General features: G+C 42.9%; 1 long non-coding RNA gene across 4 annotated transcripts in view; it reads left to right on the top strand.

Annotated features, from left to right (window-relative positions):
- LOC120639016 overlaps positions 1–12,356 on the top strand; it is a 69,320-nt gene that overhangs the window by 6,379 nt on the left and 50,585 nt on the right. For all 4 annotated transcript variants that reach the window (XR_005661117.1, XR_005661119.1, XR_005661120.1 and 1 more), the window contains one exon: positions 4,855–4,953. This is a non-coding gene — a long non-coding RNA (uncharacterized LOC120639016). The remainder of the gene's footprint in view (positions 1–4,854; positions 4,954–12,356) is intronic.

Here is a 12,356-nt window from a genome sequence, read left to right as displayed (position 1 = left end):
GGGCAAGTGTGACTTTGTAGGAATCTGCCAGACCTAAGTTCTCCCCTTCTTTGAAGTGCTCCTAAATCCTACCTTTTCCAGGAGAATTTCCTTGATTTAAGCTCCATGTCACACACATTGAACAGCCACCCTTTGTATTTGGGAACTCCTTGACTTAGGAGTCCATGTCTTATTAAATAAATACTATTGAATTATTCCATTGTACTCTTCCAAGCACTTAATATAGTGCTGTGCACACAGCTCTTCCATTTAGGATTGGTTAGGAAGTGATGTCCCTCTCAGGGTCACACCTGGAGAGTTTCCAGTGCTCCACCAGTCTCCACTATGGGAGGGAGAGTCAAGCAGAGCATACCCATTCCCTTCCTAGTTTGGGCAGTGGCTAGCAAGTGGAAGTCAATCTGCTACAAGCCAAAACTCATCTGTGCTGGGCAGCAGTGGCATGGGAGAGAATCAAGAGTGGAGACTCAAGTTAACTGCATGTAAGGAAACAATGGTAAACCACTTCTGTATTTTTACCAAGAAAACTCTATGGGTACACTACTAGAATGATTTCAGATGGAGGTGGGGTGTTCTGGGAGAGATGTGTCCATGGCGTCTCTGTGGGTTGGAGATGACTGAACAGCATAAGACAAGACAGGGAAGTGAGAACTGGGAAGAAGGGGTCTGGCTTTTCTCTGCAATCCACTTCTTGAGACTTGGGGTCTGTACCTAGTTCCAAAATTATCTGAATGAGATGATGGTAGTAAGGCTTTTTGATCAATCCGTAGTATTTATTGAGCATTTCCTTTCTGTGCAGAACACTGTACTAGAGCCTTCAAGTGCTTACTATGTGCTAGGCACACGTACGAAGTAGTGGGGTAAATAGCAAGGTAATCAAGTTGGTCACAGTCCCTTCCCACACAAGGCTCACAGTCTAAGCTGGAGGGAGGAGGATTTAATCCCTATTTTACAGATGAGGAAGTGAGGCCAAGGACACACAGCAGACAAGTGGTGGAGCCAGGATAGAAATGTGGCACTTTGACTCTGAGGCTTGTGCTCTTTCCAGTGAGCCATAGCTGCTTCCCCACACTGCTTGGGAGAGTGCAGTAGAGTTAGTAGACACGATGCCTCTTCTCAAGGAGCTTATAGTGCTAAGTGTTTGAAAACACTGTGCTCAGCGCTTGGGAGGGTACAATAGACAGAAGATTTGATCCTTGCTCTCAAGGAGTTTAAATCTGGCTAGCTCTGAGGGCAGATGTTTTCCCAAATTCTGGAAAGCACAATTTGGGGGTCACCCAGGGATTCAACAGGGTGTTTCTTTTGAAGGGGAGTAGGAATACAAATAGGGCATTGTAGAACAAGGAGCCTTGGCCCTGGACTGATGGTGAATCCAGTATCTCAGTTCCGCTCTTCCTGCAAACTAGTTTGCCCACCGATCCGGATGCCTGTTTTCAGAAGACGGGTAAATGACAGCTTGAGTGTTGCAGATGAGAAGAAAATGACACTAATGGTCATTTGGCTTGAAAATGTGCTCAAGCATTTCAGCTGTCTTGTCTAATGGCGTGGAAAGAATGGATTATTCTTTCAATAAGCCTGTTTCCCCTAACATTAAAAAATGTAATATATGTTGATGTTAATAAAATAGGTGTAAATTTTAGGAAGCAGAGAATGTGATGGAATGTATAGTTCCCCACTTGGCAAAGGTGAGGGAATGGAAGGTTTAACCCTTTTGTATTTGTTTCTCCATGTGTAAAATTGGAATAATAATTCTGGACCTCTGTGGAAACTTGGGATAATAATTCTGGACCTCTGTGGGAACTGAGGGCTCAGTAAAGTAAAAGATGTTCTTCCCCTTGACTCTATTTATTGCCATTGTTCTTGTCTGTCCGTCTCCCCCGATTAGATTGTAAGCCCGTCAAACGGCAGGGCCTGTCTCTATCTGTTGCCGACTTGTTCATTCCAAGCGCTTAGTACAGTGCTCTGCACATAGTAAGCGCTCAATAAATACTATTGAATGAATGAATACAGTAGATAAAGTACTTGGAGAGGGTAGATGAAAGGGGACTTGGGGAGAAGCAGCGTGGCCTAGTGGGAGTCTTTCATTCAGTTTTATGTATCGAGCACTACTGAGCACTGTACTAAGTGCTTGGGAGAGTGTAATATAACAATAAACAGACACATTCCCTGCCCATAGCGAGTTTACAGTCTAGAGGAGTCAGAAGACCTGGGTTCTAATTCCACTTCTGCCACTTGTATGCTGTCACCTTGGGTAAATTACTTCACTTCTCTCTCTGTGTCAGTTTCTTTTTCCATTAAATGGGAAATAAATACTCATTTGTTTTCTTCCTCCTTGGACTTAAGTCCCATGTGAGACAGGGAGTATGTCTGATCTGCTTATTTTGTATCTACCCCAGGACTTCATATGGACCTTGATACTTAGTAGGTGCTTAACAAACACCACACTTATTCTGATTAGTAGTAGTTTGGAGTGAATGGCATTCCCTGAGGAGAACAGGTATTTCCTCTCCATTTTACAGAAGAGGAAACTGAGGCACAGAGAAATTAAGTGACTTAACCAAGGTCACATGCCAGGTATGTGTCAGAGCCAGGATTAGAGCCTAGGTCTTCTGCTTGCCAGCTTTTTAATTTCTTTTTTATTCCCCCCTCCCCCCCACCCTTAGGCCATGCTGATTCTAAAGAAAGGTTGATATGTGAATTAATTTTCATCCTGGATGGATATGCTTTGGAATTAAAACATTTTGTTTAATCAGCCAGTCCCCTTTTGTGACTATTCAGACTAATGACAGAGAATGCAGGGAAAGGCAGCAAAGTCTTCCAGTGCTGAAATTCCTGTCTCCTCTATTGGGAACTTGTCCACAGAGCAAAGATGCCTCTTCAGACTCACCAAGGGTTATATCCCTATGGTTGCTGTGGTCAAGAAGACCTTCTTTGCAGAGTTTAGCTGCTGACATCGAGCGACAGACACTGTTTAGGAGCTGTCTCTTTTGATCAGAATTATGTTTACCTAGAGATTATGATAGCCTTTTGCAGTGTTCTAGTGAAGTGTCTAAGCATGCCAAGAATCAGGGTTGGGGAAATGGCAAAACTGATTTAGGTCTGACAGTCTTTACTCTGAGGATCATTTTTCTATAACATCATTTTGCACACGTCTCCCCCAGTCCTCAGAAATCTCCATAGAGTGCCCATTCCTCCCCAGATCAGCAGAAACTTCATATCATCAGCTTCAAGGCAAGGTTTCTTCCACACTTCTTTTTCCTGTCCCTCTCCCTCTACATCCCAGTTTACACAACTCACTCCTCTGAAGCCAACCTATTCACTGTGCTTTATTCTCATCTCTCATCACCAACCTATTGCTATTCCTTTTTTGCCTGGAACTCTCTTTTCAAGACCTTTCTAAAATCACATCTCCTCCAAGAGGTTTCCCTGATGCATTTCTCACCTTCTACACCCTATCCTTTCCTGACTGCCACTTAGGCATTTCTTCATCACCCAGCACCTAAGCACCCATTTCACTTAGATATATATCTTTATATTCTATTCCATCCCCCTTATTTTAGTGTCCATTTTCCCAGCTAGATTGTAAGCTCCTTGAGGGCACATTTCATATAGAACTAACTCTGTTATACTTATAACTCTATTATACTTCTATACAGAGCAAGTACTTTTTAAATATAATTTACTGATCAACCAGAGTACCACTATGGTGGTACTATTTCTTGAGCACCCGCTTGAACATTTCATTATATTAGGTGCTTGAGAAATACAGAATAAGGAAGTGACATGTTTCCTGCTCACAAGGAGTTTTCCCCCTAAAAGAGGAGACAAATACAGATTTTTTACTGTAAGCTTTTGGTGTAAGACTGACACTCTAGTGAGCCCTGGTAGTATAATTTAAGAAGGATATATTTCCAAAGAACAATTTGAAGTACAACTACAGCATCTCTTTCCTCAAGCCTTGGCTGCCCTGGACAATTCCCACGTGATGCCAGCAGGGAGTAGTAGGGAGAGCCACAGGGGTGCAAAGGCAACGTTGATGAGGGCTTCTGGGAGCCAGGAGGAGCAGCTGCAATAAATCAGTAGTGTTTATTGAGTGCCTTGCAGATGCTGGGTGCAGTTTTGGGGCAGCCTCAAGGGTGCTGTTGAGGCCATGAAAGTGGCCACAGTCATCATAGTCCTGAAATCTTGAAAAACCTAACTGTGCACCAGATGAAACATTGTGATATTTGTTGAGCACCTACTTTGTGCAGAGTACTGCACTAAGCTCATGAGTACAATACAATAGAGTTGGTAGGCTCATTTCCTGCTCCCAAGGACCATACAGTCTAGAGGGACAAACAAATATTGAATCTTTATGTGCCTATGATTAATAGTAATAATTATGGTATTTAAGCAGTTACTATGTACCAGGCACTGTACTAAGTGCTGGTCTTAATCCCCATTTTAGAGATTTGGTAACTGAGACACAAAAAAGTGAAGTGACTTACCTAAGGTCACTCAGCTAAGGGGAACATGGCAGCAGGAGGGCTGTAGCTAAATTCTCTGCCCATATGTACAGAAACCCCTGGTTAGAAGCTTCAAAACATCTTTTGGAAAAGGAGGATCTTATGAATGATTTCCCCTTTCCTGCGGAGTGACTTGCTGCAATAATGATGACAGTATTTAAGTGCTGATTTATGTGTCAAAGCACTCTACTAAGTGCTGGAGAAGACAAGGATAATCAGATCATCATCATGATCATTCCTGTCCCCATAGGTCTCGTGGTCTGAGAGGGAGAGAGGTTAAGTGACTTGTCCAAGGTTACACAGCAGGCTAGTGGCTGAGCTCCTGACTCCTGCTCCTATGCTCTCCCATCAGGTCACACTACTTCTCATGGTAACGGTCCATCCCGTGGAAATTCAGAAGGCGTGAGTCCTTCTCCTGACCTGTCGACTGAGTTTGCTGATTGAGATACAGGTAAGGAGTTCCAGGAAAAACCCTTCAAGTATGCCTGAGGGAATCATTTCGTTTTTGTAAGGCAGTTGGCCAGTTTTCCTGAGTGCCCGCTGTGTGCAGAGCACACTGGGCTGGGGGGCGGGGAGCTGGTCTCCGAAGGAGGTTGAAGAAAAAGTGTCTCGTAGGCTCTCATAATGGATGGCCCCTGCAGGGAGGAGTGATTGCAGTGTCTTGTGGAAATTCTTCTGTAACAATCTAGGCAGCTTGAAAGTGATAAAAGGGGGAAAGGAATCCTAAGCATTCTGCTAACTCCAGGGAAACCAAGAAGCTCTAGTTCAGGTCCAAATCAGTGAGGAGGGCTTGACTGGGGTCCCCGCTGTGACATTTTAGACAGTTTGTAATTTTTCTCTAGATGTCTCTTTGACTCTCTCTGGCAAGGTGCCCTTCGGTCCAAACTGGAGCAAGATCTGGTCAGTGCCTGTGGGAGGTCCCTCTGGCCTATCACCCTGTTTCCTCTCCACAGCTGCAGAGCAGACTGAAGGTTTTCGGGATTTCTTCCAAATAATTCCCCAGAGCTCTTTCTAAGTTAGTATAGTGTAACTCATTTCCACTAAGCAGATAGTCCTCCCTTTTATTCTTTGCTCCCCGACTCATAATTCTGTGCTTATCTGAATTGAACTTCATTTGCATTTATTAGCTGTGTGGGTACTTGAAACACCTAAAACCCTTTTTATCTGCCTGCATTGTTTCTCATTATTTGCTGTCTCTCCCGATTTAGTATTAACAGCAGAATTGAAATGTTTCTTCCCGAGGCCATTGTTCCATCTCTTTGCAGGACAAAATGGGATCCAGTATTGATCTCTGCAGAACCCCAGCTGGTAATAGTTTTCCAACTTCAAGTTCCACTCAAATGTCACTTCTCCAGTTGGTCTGTTTTGAGTTCTGGGTACCAACCTTGCACATCTCTTATTAAATCAGTGCCTCCAGTCTGTGGAAGGTGGCTGAGGTGATTGGATTAATTTGCCCAGTGCTGCCAAGTGCCGATTTTGCTTCTGACCTTTGGACTGGACCAGAGTTAGGAAAGCAGTCGTGAAAATACTTTTCTTCATGCCTTCTTTTCATTCTGAATTCCTGGGTCTGTGACAAATACATGAAGAGGGTGAGGGTGTGGGAGTGTGCTTGTGTGCCTTGGCCTTGTGGGATGAGGATGATGAAGTTATGATGCTTTAACGCTGCTGTTGAAGGCCAAATAGGGAGCATAACAGCCCAGAACCATGTGGAGTCCCAATAATAATAATAATTGATATAATAATAATTGTGGTATTTAAGTGACAGGCACTATTCTAAGAGCTGGGGTAGATACAAGGTAATGAGGTTGGACATAGTCCCTGTCTCACATGGGGCTAACAGTCTTAATCCCCATTTTACAGATGAGGTAACAGGCACAGAGAAGAGAAGCGACTTGCCCAAGTTCACACAGCAGACATGTGATGGAGCCGGGGTTAGAACCCACGTCCTCTGACTCCCAATTCCATGCACTTTCCACTAGGCCATGCTGTTTCCCAGTATAGAGAGCTCTCATTCCAAGGCTAAGAAACTCTCCCTCAATAGAATTGTCCCCTGTGAAGAACCCATTATAAAGTGCTCTCTCTTTTTTCCCTTTGATAAAGTATCAGTAAATGTGATTTCTGTAATCAGTTAATCAGTGGTATTTGGTGCTTACTGTGTATAGAGCATTATACAGATTAATAATAATAATAATGTTGGTATAGGTTAAGCGCTTACTATGTGCCGAGCACTGTTCTAAGCGCTGGAGTAGACACAGGGGAATCAGGTTGTCCCACGTGGGGCTCACAGTCTTCATCCCCATTTTACAGATGAGGGAACTGAGGCACAGAGAAGTTAAGTGACTTGTCCACAGTCACACAGCTGACAAGTGGCAGAGCTGAGATTCGAACTCATGACCTCTGACTCCAAAGCCCGTGCTCTTTCCACTGAGCCATGCTGCTTCTCTATCTATTATCTATCCCATCCTTTAGTACAGTACTTGGCACATAGTGAACTCTTAAATATTAGTATTCTTTTTTTGTGGAGGGAATAAAGGAGCTACATATTTTTGTAATGGAATTTCAATTCTTACTGTTTGCCATGCACTGCGCTAGGCACTGCAGTAGGTGCAAAACAGATTGGACACAGTCCATGTCCCACGTGAGTCTCACGGTCTTATTCCCCATTTTACAGATTAGACACAGAGAAGTTAAAGGATTTGCCCAAGGTCACACAGCAGACAAGCAGCGGAGCCAGGTTTAGAACCCAGGTTCTCTGACTACCAGACTCGTGGTCTTTCCACTAGGCATTGTTGCATCTGGTTATAACAAGTACATAAAGATGGATGTGTATTAATGAGTGCTTAAACAGTAAGGTTAAAAGCTGTGTATGCCAAAGAGTGGCAGGTCACCGTGACTGCATAAGGAGTGGATTGAGAGAGTTCATTAATCCAATCATATTTATTGAGCACTTACTGTGTACAGACCATTATACTAAGGGCTTGGAAAGTACATTTCAGCAATAAAGAGAGTCAATCCCTGCCCAAAATGGGCTAAGAGGGAGACAGACATCAATACAAGTAAACAGGCATCAACACAAAGTGGCAAGAGCACAGGCTTGGAAGTCAGAGGTTGTGGGTTCTAGTCCCTGCTCTACCACTTGTCAGCTGTGTGACTCTGGGCAAGGCTCTTCTTCTCTGTGCCTCTGTTACCTCATCTGTAAAATGGGGATTAAGACTGTGAGCCCCACGTGGGACAACCTGATTACCTTGTATCTACCCCAAAGCGTAGAACAGTGCTTGGCACATAGTAAGTGCTTAACAATTACCACCATCATCATATATACATAAGTACTGTGGGCGGGGAGGGGGGTGAAGAGCAAAGGGAGCGAGTCATGGTGATGCGGAAGGGAGTGGGAACTGAGGAAAAGTTCCTGGGGAGAAGAAAATCAATCAGGGAGGACCTCACAGAGGAGAAGATCATGTTATCAGCAGATCATGTTGGGTGTCTAAGTCCAACCCTATACTTGTAAATTATTGGTACACTTGAGGCCAAGTGCAATTCTTCCAGAGTCCAGACAACAGGAGTTTGGGCTGGGAAGCCACTGGTTCTAGCTTCTGCATTATTTTGGTGGGTAGCTCAGGCCAGGCCGGACTACAGGTGTAGAGGCTCGTATTCTGGCCTTCAGAAAAGCAGTGGGAGAAATGTCCCCTTGGCCATTTTCTAATGCTGTCCAATGGGAGAGGGCAAGGTAGGATTATTTCTTTAAGAAAAAATTATAAAGGAAGAGAGCCATCAGGAAAAGGAAGAAGACAGGCTGAAATTTGAATGTAAAAGGTAGGGGTGGTGGTTATACAGCCAACTGGGAATAGCAGAAATGTGGCAGTGGGAATTAAAAATCCAGAAAAATAGATACCACAGTTATTTCTGCAAAGACATGGATGAGATGACTTTATGTGGCTATAACCATGGGCAGGTTTTTTGAGGGGACACAGTGAATGAATTCCAATTTTGAAAGAATAGGTGCAGAGCACAACTATCTCATTGGAATAGTTATGTGTCTGGTATTAATTCCACATGGCAAAGAACAGGGACTCAAGGTCTCAGCTCCTTCCATATCAATCACAATAGGTAGAGTGAATTGCAAGCCACAGTGAAGCTGAAATGAAATAGTCACCTACTAGTCCTCTTGTACTGGAATATCTTTAATGAGGTCTTGGGGTGAATATTCCACATTTTGACCAAAGAGCCATGCGGGAGGCTTTTAGAGAATGACAGAGGCTGCAGTCCAATTGTGCTACCTTCCCCTGACAGAGTATCTTCACTCTGGAGTTTTCAAAGCATTTCATCATCATCCTTCTTTTCATCAATTGCAGGGGAGGCAGTGTGGTTCAAAGGCTGAGCAAGCAGCCAGAAACTCTTCTTCCTGGTCTGCATTCCCCTCTATTTTTCTCTTTGACCTTGGCAATTCTCTTCACCTCTCCATGCCTGAGTTCCTTCACTGTGGAAACAGGTGTAGATAGCCCACTTCACTACGCTTTGGAGGATAAAAATGATGGAAAAGTGTTTCCCAAAAAACCAGGGCCTTAGAAATGCTTAATCGTAGAACAGTAACACTTTGTGAGGAGAACACTAATGCACTTCTCTCTGCTCATGCCCCACCTCCTGTCCCAATCTTGTGGTGAAATGATTTACTGCTGGTGAAACTCCAGGATATTAGGAGAGAAGAAGAAAGTGGCCCTCTTCATTAGCAAGGGCTCAGGTAAGGCTAATGGGGGGAAAAAAAGGCCCATTGTTCTGTTTCAAATTTATACATAAGCTTCCAGATATGAAGATGTGGGCTGTGGGTGTGGTGAGGCATGCTGGGAGGTACTTAGGGCAATTGACTCTCCAAACTCATTTCATCAGGGAAGGAAATCTTCCACTGGAGGAAATGAGCTGAAAACTGTGCTCTTCATAGACCAAGGATCTCACCAGGCATTTCTAGTTCGTTCGCCCCAGTGGATCTGACTACTCAGTTCGTATGCAAACTGTTCCTCTGAGTGGGAAAGGAGAAAGAGGGAATCTGGCCTTAGTTATTTGTGTCCTGTTTACACCTGAACATGTGGTCAAATGGGGTAGTGGGCTGGGTGCCCAGGGAGTGAGATTCTAATAGAGGAGCATCAGGATTAGGCCTAGTTGCCCATGCCCATAGAGTTTCTTTAAAAAAGAAAATAAACACAGGGTTGCCAGTTCAATTGTAATTTCATTCCAATGCATGTTGTTTATGGGGTTTTTTTTTATTGTATTTAAGTGCTTACTATGTTCCAGGCACTGTTCTAACCTCTTGGGTAGATACAAGATAATCAGGTTGGACACAGTTCCTGTCCCACATGGGGCACACAATCTCAATTCCCATTTTACAGATGGGAGAACCAAGGCACAGAGAAGTGAAATGACTTGCTCAAGGTCACACAGCAGAGAAGTGGTGGATCCAGCATTAGAACCAGGTCCTTCTAACTCCCAGGCCTATGCTCTATCCACTAGGCCACGTTGCTCCTCTTGTGTTGAATTGAAGAATACGGTAAAACTATACATGCTGAGATGAACAGTGTGGCCTAGTGGGTAAAGGATGGGCCTGGGCACCAGAGGACCTGGATTTTAGTTCTACTCTGCCACTAGCTTATTTTGTGACTTTGGGCAAGTCACATAACCTCTCTGTACCTCAGTTTCCTCAACTGTTAAATGGGAATTCCATATCTGTTCTTCCTCCTATCTGACTTTGAGCCCCATGTGGGACAAAGACTGCATCTGACCTGATTAACTTGGAGCTACCCCAGTGCTTGGAGCTGTGCTTGACATGCTAAAAAAATAATGTTGGTATTTGTTAAGCGCTTCTTATGTGCAGAGCACTGTTCTAAGTGCTGGGGTAGATACAGGGTAATCAGGTTGTCCCATCTGAGGCTCTCAGTTAATCCCCATTTTACAGATGAGGTAACTGAGGCACAGAGAAGTTAAGTGACTTGTCCACAGTCACAAAGCTGACAAGTGGCAGAGCAGGGACTAGAACCATGACCTCTGACTCCCAAGCCCAACAAAAGAAACACCACCATCACCAAAAAAAACAAAACTAGGACTAATCACAAATCATTGCTATAGTACTAACTTCCTTTAGCGTTTCATATTTCAACAGAAATGTCCTATTGAGCACTTCCATATCCATTTCAGCATTATATTTCCATTCAATTTACTATTAATGTTTCTCAAAAAGCTATTGTATACCAATAGCCATAGTGCAGTATAAATTTTTCATCCCAACTCTAAAGCAATCCATTTCTCATTTGTTGGCCCAAACTGATGAAGCACATATTAAAAATTAATAAATAACCTACCAGATGATATGTATTACTGTTCCCTTGAAAATTGGTTTATAGACAACCTTTGAAGTTAATGATATTCTTTACCTGCACCATCTACACAAGTTACTTCTAGAGTTTCATAATCCAATTTAAACCACTTAAAGATGAACAGGACTTTCTACTCTCTAGAAATGCAGAATTCCCAGGAACAGGGTTCTAGTAACTTTGATAATACTACCACACAAAATAATACAATTAATACTTATTATTCTCTTATTTGTTAAGGGCTTACTATTTGCTGTGCGTGCAGTATAACCTTGGGCAAGTAACGTCATTTCTCTGTGCCTCAGTTTCCTCATCTGAAAAATAGAGATTCAATGCTGTTCTCCCTCCTACTTAGATTTTGTGCCCCATGAGAGACAGCGACTGTGTCTGACCTGATTAACTTGTGTCTACCTCAGTACCTAGAACAGTGTTTGGCATATAGTAAGTGCTTAACAAATATAATAAAAATTATTATTATTTCAAGCATAAGTGACTGGCACACAGTAAGCATTTAACAACTACAATAGAAAAGTGCATTTGTAAGCAACGGGGTAGATCCAAGTTTATCAGGTTGTATATAGTCCCTAAAGCTCACATGAGGCTCACTGTCTAAGTAGGAGGGAGAAGAGTTGTTCCATGAGGAAGATCATAAGGGCAAATGGATGCTGGGTAAAAATCAGGGAAGGATGGGACAGGAAATTTAAATCTGGGTTAAGGAACGGTAAGTGAAGGGAAGAGGGATTTAAAGATTTTCGAGCCTCTCAGCAGCGCTCTTCTGGATGTAATTTGAGAGTCTTCTCCTCCTCCCTTCAGTTACTCAGACCCAGAAACCTCAAGGTTTGGAACCTCTTTTGAGAAGCTCTGGGAAAATACCTTAAGGGGATTTGACAGGTGACCTTTGGACAGATTTTTTACACATGAATCTGAGAACTATTCAGTGTTCTTGAATTGCACTTGGTTTGCACCCTTTTTTCACCTCTGTCCCACAACACTTATGTACATATCTGTAATTAATTTATATTATTTACATATGAATGTCTATCTCACCCTCTTGACTGTGAGCTTCCTGTAGGCAGGGAACATGTCTACCAGCTCTGTTATGTAACTCTGTTGAGTAAGCACTCAATATATACCCCTGATTGATTGTTGGTTTTGACAGGTTTCTCTTGTGACTGTGAAGGTTATTTAGGAAGAGCCTGATTTAATTTGCTAAGAAGGGTTTTACAAGCTTTAACCCCATTTTAACCCTCCATCTTTTAAACCTTTTCTTTATCTAGATTTTAACCAGAAACCACCATATCCATAATTCTAGAGAGTTGGTTTTTGTTTTTTTTAAATCTTCCAGTCAGGTAAATGACAGAGATTTGATCAATAGTAGACTATAGAGATGCTATGATTTTTATCTCATACTCAATTGTTTTCCCCTACTGTGATTAATTTTAGGAACAGTCTTCCCTTAAGACTAATAATTATTTGTTTGTACATGCTCAAGCAC

The sequence above is a fragment of the Ornithorhynchus anatinus genome, chromosome 19 (genome assembly GCF_004115215.2).
Source record: "Ornithorhynchus anatinus isolate Pmale09 chromosome 19, mOrnAna1.pri.v4, whole genome shotgun sequence".
In the NCBI taxonomy this organism is placed as follows: domain Eukaryota; kingdom Metazoa; phylum Chordata; class Mammalia; order Monotremata; family Ornithorhynchidae; genus Ornithorhynchus; species Ornithorhynchus anatinus.
The sequence above is the reverse complement of the archived record's forward strand: the minus strand, read 5'-3'. Positions and strand labels throughout refer to the sequence as shown.